The sequence below is a fragment of the Leptinotarsa decemlineata genome, unplaced genomic scaffold, assembly GCF_025532065.1.
Source record: "Leptinotarsa decemlineata unplaced genomic scaffold, Ldec_3_MD MMD2_P_RNA_scaffold_1, whole genome shotgun sequence".
Taxonomy (NCBI): Eukaryota; Metazoa; Arthropoda; class Insecta; order Coleoptera; family Chrysomelidae; genus Leptinotarsa; species Leptinotarsa decemlineata.
In genome coordinates this window covers 614,733-627,857 of record NW_027412523.1, presented here as the reverse complement: position 1 = coordinate 627,857, position 13,125 = coordinate 614,733, and the positions used below count along the sequence as shown (strand labels likewise).

Genomic DNA, 13,125 nt, shown 5'->3' with positions numbered 1-13,125 from the left:
ACAGTAACTTGCTGGAACTATACCAAAACTCATATTGATAATAATGAAAATTGTATCAATCAACTTTCCCTTTATAGTCAAAGATTATCAAATCATCATGCCCTTTGAAAAATGACATTTATGTGAAGGTATGACATTTGTCAAACCAAAAAACTCCATTAATGTTTAACTTTTTTCGTTGATTTATATGTTCAATTAATTGTTTTTTACTCATTTTTACTGTAAGTATGATTTGTAATTTTATTCATTGGCAAAAAAACCCACAACTAAATAAATTATAGGCCCTGAAGAAGCTTCCCACTAGAAGCGAAAGCTTGGCAAAGTAAAGCAGAGTTTTTGATTTTTTGACTGAGAGACCCCGTTATTCCATTCTACTGTATATATATATATATATATATATATATATATATATATATATATATATATATATATATATATATATACATATATATCAAAAACGAAAAGAAAATTAATAAATTCAAAACAAGATTGAAAAAATATTTAGTGGAATTCTGCTTTTATGGCATTAGTGATTAGTTTGCTGATTCATATTTTTGTTTGATTTGTTGTTTGCTTGTTTGTATGGACGATATGAGTAAAGTAATATAGATATGTGTACCTATATATGTCTGTGTATATGACTTGTCCTATATCATGTGTATGATCTTAAAGGATGAATAGAAATTATTATTATTATAACGTAATATTCCCGAGATGAGAGAACTGGATCCTCCGGAAGATGGAAATATCAAGAGCAGATAGTTGTTGGTTCACAGATGGTTCCAGGGCAGATGTTTTCAGTCTCAGACCCAAGACAGAGATATCAACCTGTCTAGGAACCTTTGCGACTGTATTTCATGTGGAAATTTACGCTATCAAAGTATGTGCGGAGAGATTGGAAGAATCCAACCTCATACACAAGTCAATAAAAATATTCTCGGACAGTCAAGCGGTGTTGGAAGATCTTGGCTCCTACAAAGCAACGTCTAAATTAGTAGTAAATTGCCATAAACGACTCTCCTCGATAGGAAGATCCTACAGATCGTCTCTGGTCTGGATTAATCGCAGCTTCATCGGACCAGAACCTGTCATCGGTATTGCTTCAGGCTTCACCAAACAAAGATTGGGCATCTGGATGACAAGAAGATTTATGGACTTCTGGCAGAATCTTCCAGGGATGAACTACGATGTCTAACAGACCTTCTTACAGGTCACTGTCATTCGAATCATCATATGTAGAGACTCGGAATGTCGGAAGACAGTGTGTGTCACCTCTGTTTGGAAAATGATGAAACAGCAGAGCACATACTTTGTGCCTACCCCGCTGGGGACCGTATCAGGTTTTTAGAGTTCGGCAGAGCCGTACTCTTACCGTCTGACCTGAAAGATCACTCACCATACAAACTAATCGGCTTCATTAAGAAGCTGGGTTTATTTGGTTGAGTGTGAATAGGTATTTGCCACAAGAAACCCTTGCGGATTGCGGTGGAGGATGGAAGAGACCCACTCACTTTGGACCTAACCTAAACTACTGGCTATTCGCAAACTCACCGGAATTTTGTTCGAATGAATAGGTTATTAGTGACACTGAGGCCTATTTTAAGGCAAAAGATAAATCGTTTTTCAAAACTGGTATTGAAATGTGAGAGCGGTGTTGTAACGATTGTGTGGCTTTTGGTGGAGATTACATTGATGAATAACTCCTAGTGCTTTCATTAAAAAAAAATTATATAAAATAATAGTGCAATATATACAGTGTTACGAGTGTGCATAAAAAATATGTCTATATACCGTTACTTCTTCAATCATACTCTTGTCGCTTTGTACTTAACAGATTTGAATTTAGTTGACTTAATATCACGTATATTGATATTGAAAGCATGGAAAAGTTAATAATAATTATTAACTATCGCAGAACAACGATTATGTTGTTGCTCATTATTGAATTATCATATCCAAAGGTAATTACACTACTACTTTTTTGTAATAAAATGATTTATCTGAAATCGGCAGAGATAGACAGCTGCAATCATTTCAAATTATGAGTTGGATAATTTTGCTTTCGACATGAAAAAATGTAATTTTTTTTTCTATACAGTCGAATGGATAATCGGTGTAATTAGTGCATATTAACGAACAGGTTCAATTGTTAAGGAATCGTAGTTTTAACACAGTATTACTAACAAAAAATACTTTTTTGTTAACTATCTATCGCCCCCCAACGAACTTGTTCGAGCTACTATTTAACGAGGTCTTATCTTTCAAAGTGCGATTCCTAGCACGGGTTGGACGATAGGCAGGCTACCGTCTCATAAATATCCAACATTTCACATTGTATGAGATGTATTTCCGAAATAGGACATTTCAAAGTTTTCCCCATTATCGTAAATTTTTTAAAAGTTTTTCTTTCAGCCACCTCTACACACCGTCGTTTAAAGTATGTGTCCTCAATTCAAATACCTAGACATAGACGTAGATTCAGAATTTTGATTGGGGTGGAAAACACCAACAGAGGTCTACTAGAAAACCTGAATCTTGAATGGAAGGGGGATATTTTCAGAGGAAATTTGTTTTTGGAAAAAACTTTTATGGGTTTCTACGCTTCCGACTTCACAAAAAAGAGAGTTTACTGCAAACCTGAATTTAATAGCCAATAACAGTGGCAGAAGTAGAAAGCCAAAAATTAATCTCTCCTAAATACTCCTTTCAATTCAAACAAGATTCTTTTGGCTGGGATTCAATCAAACAAGCGAATTAATGTCATCACAATATCATCGATAACATGAGTAGATCAAACTCATTTCGTGAGTCAAAGGCGTAGATTTGCATGATCTATACAACTCTGCAAAGAATTGCTTTTTTGAAATGGATTACTTTCTCATTTCTTTGGAAAATTTCCACATGCATCAAGATGTAGAAGTAGAAAGCCAAAATCTTTTTTGCCCAATAAATTAATCTCTCATTTCAACATAGGCCTCTTCATCCCTGTATGAAAATATTGTTGTGAATCCTACCTTAAAGAAAATAACGCCGGCCGCCACTGGTAACCATAAACCAAACGTAGCTAAGAGAGTGCGAATGTACGATGTTTCCGACCACTCTAGAAGCAGCGGAACTTCCGAGAAATTTCTACGACATTCGATTTCGATATTTAAACGCTAGCCGCAAGCATATCGACACAGTCAAGTGGACGTTACAGTGCGATATGCGAAGATATCTAGTAAGGCGACATTCAAATAATAGTTGAAGTTTTAGTTGAAGTGTTCGTTGTATTTAAAGTGAAATAAAGTTAAGTTTCATTATTCAGCGTAGTCAATTATGGGTCAACCCACGGGTAAAAACGTAGCAATATATTTTCAGGTACGCCTGAATTTCATAGTATGTAATAAAGATTGTCCGAAAGATTTAGTATGGAAGTGAAAAGTTTCAACTCTGTAGATGTCATCTTGGCAGTTGTACCAACTTTGTCCAAAATATTTGAATTCTTGAATGACTGCATCTCTTTAAAATTTCATTCACCTTTTCCAACCTCCTTTGCATTTCCCTTCATTGCATATTTGATGCCTTATTTGGTTTATCCTGCAATTTTTTGTCGTTATCGATTACGTGTGATTCCACAAAATCGTATTTCCCTTTGCAATTATTGTTAAACAAGCAAATGCAACAACTGTTTCGGATTTCACAACAAATGAACATGAACGGTAAGTATCTGTTTGCAAGAGATTATTAGATATATAAAAACATTTTCAGCTCATGCAAAACAAGGATGATTTTCCGGAAAGCCATCGGGAAAGCTCAGGATGGCTGACGCTATAAGTGATATCAGCATGTGGATTTTGTATTCATTATATAATATTGATAACTGTTTCTGTATTTTTGCAAACACTGTATTTTTAATTATTTACAGTTACAGTTGGGTCAGTAAATTCCTCTTGGTGGGTCATTGAAGTAGACCAAGTCATGAACTTGATCCACGTGGATTTGTAACTACACAGGAGCATCTAAAACAACTACTGTAACAGCTTTGGAAAATTTTTGTTTTTCAACTATCACAGGAGCTAGCGTTCAATTTTGTCTAGAAACTTCATCAAATGGTAACAAAAATGAAATTAACACATATTTGAAGATTGAAATTATAAGTAATGCAGAATGACTTTTTAAGACCATTTTGAAGACCTCATTTCAGGAATGACTTTACAATTATGTATTCATAACCGTTATCTATAAATCTCAAGTTTTGGGATGTTACATATGATTTTTTATAGATGGAAATATTTGGTTAAACATTAAAATCGTGAGTAATTCACGTATCACCGTGATTTTTTCGAGTTGATGTATTGAAAACGTTTGAAACATGATATTACATTTTTGTATTATTTGATATGTTATTCTTTTGTGAAGAATCGAAGTCACGGAGCAGAATCAATTAATCAGTATCGACGTGGAAAGCCTTTACACCAACGTTCCTGTCGAAAAAGTACTTCAATTCATTCGAAGAAGCTACTCGAAGACGAGTACCCAGAAAAGGAAACGAATTTACTAATATAAGTAATTTTGGAATTACTAGGGTGTTGTGTACGAAACTGCTATTTCCAACTGAAGAGCGAATTCTTTATGCAAGATGAGGTACTGAATGCATAGTACTGATGAGGTACTGCCTATGGCACTACCTCATAGTACCTGCCTATGGCAGTACCTCTTAGTACTGATGAGGTACTGCCTATGGCAGTACCTCATCAGTACTATGATGAGGTACTGCCTATGGCAGTACCTCATCAGTACTATGGGACTCATCAGTACTATGGGATCGCCATTTACACCGGTTGTAGCTAACAGATATATGAAGTGGCCATCAAAAAGACCCGCAAGGAGCCCCGAGTTGGGTGGAGATACGTTGACGACACCATGGGAATGCAGAACTACACACCTTTCTGAAACATATCAATAACGTAAAACCTTTCATTACCTTCACAATGGAGAAGGGAGTCCAAAGCCAATTGCCGTTCTCAGACGTATTGCTGAAGAGGATCGACACTAAGTGAGAAACATTTGTATACCGAAAACCAACTCACACGGGACAGTATCTGAACCACGAATCTAACCACTGTCAATCGACTAAAAGAGGAATCATCAATACACTATTACACCGTGCTTTTGGGCTCTGTAATACGAAGGAAGGTCTCGAGAAGGGTTCATTAAAAAGCTTTTCAATGGAATGGTTACTCCAAAGTGATGGTGGAACTGATTTTGGTTAGAAGACAGCGAGAGCTTCACGAGGAAGTGAAGCCATCACAATCAAAGTTTGTCGTCCTTCCATGCGTCAGAGGATTGTTGGAAAGGATACGAAGAATTGGGTTCAAGTACAACTTTGAAACCTGCTTCAGTTTCGAAAACCAGGCCACCAAACTCGGGTTGCGATTCCAAGAATTACATTTTCGCAAGAGAAACATACAGCAAGGTGAAATCAGCAAATCGGGAATTGCGGAGCCATCAAGTGGTCCCAAGATTAAATCATCCACAGGGACTTTGTCTAACAAGAACAAGATATCAAGAACTCCACAAGAAGAACAAGAAGCCATTGCAATTGATATCCGTTACTTGTCAAAGGCTATCGGAGAGAATGAAACAAATTGGATCTGGGTACAACATCAAAACCTACTTCATATCTTGAGACAGAAAGGAAAGCGAGTATTCTCAGACCTTTGATCTACAAGTGGTGTCGAAGCATAAGAAAAATCAGTCATCACATGAAACTAATTGTGCTTATTAGAAATCGACACATCGTGATGTACTTCTTTACTGTCCCAATCTGAACTGACCGTTATTATTGAACTATTTCTACTATTACATATGTTCATTCTATAGAATTTCAAATATTTTCATTCGGCTTCCCAAATTTGGCGTTCATTCTATATAAACTTCATGTAGATTCAATCCGGGCCCCAATTCTTAGCTTTCACATTAATCAGTTGCCTACCTAAAATGCTGTTTCCTTTAGAAGCGAAACAGTATACGATATAACTTTTAGCATAACTATCAAAAACATTCGTGTTGACGCAAAAGGCATAACTTTGAATAATCCCCATTCAAAATATTCAAAACGTTTCCAATTATTGGCGACTTGTGTCGTTATTTTTTATGTTTATCTATATCTTCATTGGCAAGTTCATTATTGTCGTCTATGTAATCAGTCAGACGCACTATTTAGCGATATGTAAGTTCCTTTGTCTGTCGAAGCGATAATATAAAATGATGATGGATGAATTTGAATCATATTCTGAACGCTTTGATCAGTATCCCAAATGAAGGAGTATGATTCAATCGAATTTAGCAGTAGAATAGTTTTTTTAATGACAAATGGGGAAAATATATGCTAATTCTCAAAAAATGTTATGGCATTCGAAATTGGTCCAAAATTCGGAAATATGAAAATGTAAGACTAACAACTAGCACCCTTCAACCGGTTACGTCAATAGTCTTTTCAATCTGCCTACTTCCAAGTGAAGACTGGAAGTCTTCAGTCTCTCTGTTTCGTATTTATATCCATGGGTAGGTGTAGGGTAGCACCGGTTGTAGAAGGATAGAATGTGTTGGGATTCTAATGATCTGCATGTGTGTGGCAAACTTTGTAAATCGTCTCATTTTTCAGTTGGTTCGTTTTTCAATTTCTATAGCTTTGCAAATCATTTTGGCCTGTGAAGTTTTTTCGACGACAGTGATTTTAGTATTTTCGAAGCTCATTATGTGGCATGTTTCAAGATGGTGTTTGAGAACGGATGGACTGGATCTGATTTACAGACAGTGAGATCATGTTCATAGACTCTATTGGGAACCCTTCTGTTGGTCTGTCCGATGCAAGTTCTGAAGCATATGGATGATATTTCGAATATGCCTTAGTTATCATGTCCTTGGGTGTTTGCAAAAATGTGGAAATTTGATTGTCGACTGTGAATATTGTCCTTATGTCGTGTCTTTTCATAATGTTGCTTACTTTGTCGGTATCTCCAGGGATTCACGAAAATTATGGTTTGCTCAGTCTGGTCATTGTGAAGTTGGTGAATGGGTTTGTTGAATTTGGATAGATTCTTCGATCTGGGATTCAGGAGAGTCGATTTGGCGAAGAGCGGATTTGAATTTGTCTAGTTCCTTGAATATATCGTTGTTGTCGGTGAGTCTGATAGATATCTGTATGAGAAATTTCACTGGACAGGATAATGATGAGAGTTAGCATTGAAGTAGCGGTTGCTATGGGAGTTGGCTTCTTGTAAACAGTTTGTGAAGAAGAATCGTAGGATTTTGTCATGAGAATGTCTAGGAATGGAAGTGCCCATTATAAATTATAGGTGGGAATATAAGGAGTTGATGCTGCGAATGTCATTTGAGAGTAGCAAATACATTGTAGCGTTTATAAAAACGCTTGGGTGAATTCCTCAGAATGGACTTGCGCTGTAGGTGATCCTTGGTCATGAGAACGGCAAGGAGTTGTGCCATTTTGGAAAAGAGAGTGATGAACGATAATCTCGAGAAGGGATTTGCTTTTTGGTGAGCCGTGTGGTCCAATTTCAAAAATTTGAACGATCTTGTTTCGGATATAGTTTCATATATAGATTTTGAGAGTTCCATAAAAAGTTGCACTTCCTGAGGATTCTACTGGGTCATAACCACCAGAACGAGCGACGCCATTTTCTTGAAAACGTTATTCGTGATTTTTTTGGTTAACGGAACCCTTCGTTTAAGAAGGTATGAAAATTCATTTCGAACCTTTCAATTGCATATGAGATTCGCCTTTTAGTGAATCGAAGTTTTGAATGAATTTCCATTATGGAAATTGTTTTTTCAGGGTTTTAGTATTGGAGACTTTTCACAAATAGTTTTTCTGCAGAAGAGCTACTACAGAACTTGTCTGGAATCATTAAGGAGCTACAAGGACTTCTATCTCTGATTACCTTAAGGAATAGATTTTCAGTTAATTTACCGAATGGTGGGTTTTTCATTCATCCAGTTCGATAAATGTCATTGTCCACGTCGACAAGATAGTCTAAGTCCATTTTAAAAATTAGAAAAGTACGTGCTCCAAGTCTGTCCCGTTCCTGGTCGAAGAAAACTCCAGCTACAGCTCGACGAGAAACTAACAGGCAAATATTACTTACATTTGACTCAGTTTTCCGAAAATAACTACTTTCTGCATTAGAAATACTGAATAACTTTTTTCGAGATCAATTTCCCTAACACCAAACTGATATTTTTGCACTCGACGCGCGTTTCGCCAACAAAGTTAGCATCCTCAGAAGAAGGAAATAGATACCTAGTCTAGTCTGGTTAGTCCTTATATACTAAAATTTGTTACCTGAGGTTGTATACCTGAAGTCCAATATGGAATTTATCGGTGATTAACTACCTGCAAGTTCTTAGTAATTATTCTCTTCCTAACAGGAAATTAAAAAGCGGGCTAAACGGGATGGGTCCCTTATCGCCATTCATGCTGTTTTTACATTTTGCTATTTCTAGACTCTCACATGCATCGAGTAGCCTGGTGTCATGCACAAGCTTAATCAATTTTGTATTGTTTTCACCAATTCTGTGGTCCTTGTCTAGAGCATGTTGGGCGACACTAGATTTTTCTATCCTTCCGTATTTCATGTGTGCACAATGCTCCTTGAAGCGGGTTTTAATCGCTCGTCGGCTCTGGTCGATGTATTTGCTGTTGCAATCTTGACAACTGATTTCGTAAATCCCCGACCTTTCTGTGTTTTCTAGTCTATCTTTTGGATTACCAAGAAGCTGTTGCAATTTATGAGAAGTTTTATATGCAACTTTCATATTTACTTTATCGAATATCTGTTGAAGCCCTCTCGTGTATTGGGGTTCATATGGGATTACTATAAACTTGTTATTACTCTCCTCTTTTTGAAAAGTCGAAGATTTACGAAGTGCTTCCCTAAACTTGCATTTTCTAATTATCTTGTCAACTATATCTGGGTTAAAACCGTTTGCTTCAGCTACATACCGAATTACTATATTTTCATTGTCGTACTTATCTTTCTTTAAAGGAAAAGTTATTAACCTGTGTACCAGAAATTGCAGTGCCGCCATTTTGTGTTGTGGATAATGATTCGAGTCATTGGGAATGTATCTGAAAGTGCCCGTGTCTTTCCTGTAAATGTAAAATTCCTTTTCGTTATGTTCGTTTCTTAAGACCAATACATCTAAAAACGGCAACTTTCGTTCTTTTTCTACTTCATATGTGAATTTTATACTCTTACACCTGTTTAGTGCTGAAAGGACATTCTCGATTCTGGTTATCCTTGTACCCACTACAGCGAATATGTCATCAACATACCTGATCCAGACCCTAGGGAAGTAACTGAGTTCTTTCCCAGCTTCAGTCTCAAACCTACCCATGAATAGGTTCGCTATAAATGGAGACAATGGGTTACCCATAGCCATTCCTTTACGCTGTTCATAATATGAGCCATTATATTGAAAACAATTTTGATCCATGCAAAGCTTGGTGAGTTGAATGTATTCTTCAACAGCTTCATTTGCTAAGTTGTTCGATTTCAGAAGATCCCTCAAACACTCTAGAGCTTGTGATATTGGAACGCTTGGAAATAAGGAACTCACATCGAACGATACCAATAATTCGCCTTCTCTTAATTTAATATATTTTATTTTCTCTATGAATTCCTGTGAGTTTTTAACACTCGCATCAGTTGGGTCGATCGGGAGATTTTCAAATTCTTTTATCAACCATTTAGCGATATTATACGAAGGCGAATTAATTGCTGAGACTATTGGTCGCATCGATTTTCCAGGTTTGTGTATTTTTGCTAAACAATATATCTTTGGTAATGTGGGATCTGAAAGTGGTAACCTCCTGTTGAAAATCGGTGTGGTCAGTGTCTTGCACTTCTTCAATGTGGCTTTTACGTTAGCGGTCATCTTGGATAATGGATTTCGTGGTAATTTCTGATATAGACCATTTATAATTGAGCTGTCGACTCTCTCAAAATAATCTTCTTTATCCAAAATCACCACTTTGTTACCTTTCTCCGCTTTTAAATAAAAACAGTCCTTTTCTTTCAATCTTTTGATTATCAATTATCAAAAGATCACACGCGCGTTTCGCCAACAAAGTTGGCGAACAACAACAGAGTTGGCGAAACGCGCGTCGAGTGCAAAAATATCAGTTTGGTGTTAGGACAATTGATCTCGAAAAAAGTTATTCAATTCTCACACCAAAGTGGAACCTTTGTCCATCGTTATTAGAAAAACTGTTTTATTAACATGATAAAATTATTGATATTCATAATGTAAACCTGAACTGAGTATACTCTGGTGAGGTAATTTTCAACACCATTCCTAATAATTATTTTTTTCTATGTCATGAATCTTATAAGTAATACTTTTCCTGATATTTTTACCTGGACTATTTTTAGGTAAATGAAAGTGTACTTTTACCTACGATCATTATTGAGTTATTACAATTTGTCTTACACATGATTAAATGGCAAATTTGTTCACATTCAAATTTTGATTTCTACCCTTATTCAATTCACCAGCCAGTTAATGTCAAGTATATCTTTAGAATATCAGATTTTTATAGTTTCATTTCATTGCCGTGACTCAAAGAACTCAATTTGATTAGATTTGGTTTCACAGTCGACCAGATCATGTATCATTCATTTTATTGACTGTGTGGCGCTCAACTTAGATCTTCATAAAACAAAATATTCAATTGTTGAAATATTAGGATACAGAAAAGTTTTTTTGAACGAAACCCATAGTGCATACCGACGAAGAGCTGCCGTACGCATTGTGCCTATCTTTCGAGTAAATCTATTATAATTTTTCTATTACATGAAAGATTAGGGTCACAACATAACAGTTGAAATTCATGAAAAAAATCAACCTACTAGTTTATATTTTTCAAATTCGCTTTCTTATTCGGCAAAGACGAAAATTTAGGAAAAGTACTGATAGGAGTGAAGTTTGACAGTTATTCATCACGAATGACATGTATTTGCAAAATTATCTAATAGTGTACTGGCTTTAGAAGGTACATAATATGGATTTTGAGGCTTTATGTTCAATTTTCTTGATAAGTTATCAACCGAATTGAACAATATATATCACTGTATGGGCAACAGAAATGCCTTATAAAAATATATGATAATAATAATAATTAACGTCTTTATTATTTCACATATCAGATAGAACTGCTATAATTCAATAGAATTGACAATAAGAATTTACTCTCTTTTCTGTGAAAATTTCGATAGTTAGCATGACAACAGAGAAGCACAGGTGGGAGTGACATTATCTTGTCAAATAGTGTCACTTCATAAAAGTCAATGAGGATCAAAAAATGTCATGAAACCATGCTGTGTGGAAGATCAAAAGGTTTTAGAGAACGTTTTTGGAAATGAGGTTTCAAATATTTACAAAGTGTCACAAATGACGTGAGTTTTCGAAAACAAATGATTAAGTCACATTGATCGTAAATGCAAATATCTGTTGTAGCTTCCAGAGTATGACCCTGTATCAATATGGAAATGAATGCTTATCCTTATCATATGAATAGTGTTTCTGTGATAAAATTCAAACAAACCAAATGAATAGTGGATATGATATTTATTTTCAGATAAATGATTTCAATATTAATCGTTAATATTTGTATAGTCTAGGTACTGGGGTTACCCGTTATAAGTGTTTGTTTTTCACCCTAAACACAACACGTGCTTCATTCATGACTAATTACTAGATAAAGTAGATTGAACATATACCTGTGTGAGATATAACATACCTATTCAAGATTTATCTCCCATTTGACATTGCATAATCCCATAACATCTAGTCCATAAATCTTTGAAGCTATGCAAACTCTAAAAGATTCAAGAAAGTTTCAACAAGATATATTTTCAACACGGTTTGAAGAGAAAGTGAAAAAATTGATAGTAAGGAACATTTTCAAATACAAATTCTCATCTAATGTGTAAAAATGGATGTTTGTTGGTTGGTTGGTTGGTAAGTGATAAACTTCCACATCGCTCAACCGATCGTGATGAAACTTGACGTGTATAAGTGATTTTTCATAGAGGAGGTTTCTAGGCTATCAATTTTTCTGTAACTCGCCACTAGATGGCGCTGTAGAACAATTTTTTGAAAGCACTGTTCTATAACGCTGCGCACGCATAAGTTCGTTGATTATGATTCTGTCTAAACATTTCCGTTAGTTAGGGAAGCTACAGATTATGCTGTAGACTACCCCTCCCGATATAGAAGGCCACGACACTCTGTCCAATGAGGCCCTCATGTCCCCCGTTAACGGATGAATAACTTTTTCATCCATCCCACCCCAGCCAGGTAGGGGTGTCCCGCGAAGGGCGGCACTGATGTCTAAGGACTTCATGCCGTCACCAACTCAGTCATGAACCCATTGGTCCCTCTCAAGACCAACAATCAGCCAAAAGGGTAGGGGAGCTGGTCTCCAAATCTGGACGAAATCACGATGACATTCTGATTGTCTAAACATTGAAACAGCAGCGATACAGCAACATAGTACTGATTAGTACTCTAACTACCAAATTCTACGCGAGCGAAGCCGCGGGCAACAACTACTTTATAATAAAAGTGGAAACTTCATTTCATGGAAAACTCTAAGTGACAAGTTTAAGTTACATCTTTTATATCATAATCTGTGGGAATTGCGATGAAAATTATGTTGGTCAAACTAAATGGACTGAAATAGTTCGCAACAGGGAACGTATTCGGTTTCATTGACCAGAGGGGTCTGGTCACAAAAGAAGTGAGAAAAGAAATCATTGAAACTTGTACATGACAATCGTTCTTCAGATGACTTCGAAAGATTAAAAAATATGGAAGTAGATTTATGAACAGTGACGAATGTCTTATCCAAAACATCTCGGTTTTTACATGAAGCGAATTAGTGAATATTAGGAACAGTAATAAAATAACACTATGGCAGTACTATCAGTATCCTGCTTTCGTATGTTTTCGTAATATGATAGTACCTATTCACTTCATCTAAGTGGTCCAAAAAATCATCTGTGCTTCGAATGAGAATTTAAAAAAAAATATAAAGGACTGTTCTGAAGATATTTT

The 13,125-nt window shown here is 35.9% G+C and overlaps 1 protein-coding gene across 2 annotated transcripts in view; it reads right to left on the bottom strand.

The window, feature by feature from the left end:
• The window catches only part of LOC111512232 (uncharacterized), a 159,614-nt gene that overhangs the window by 113,968 nt on the left and 32,521 nt on the right, over positions 1–13,125 (bottom strand). The window lies entirely within an intron of this gene.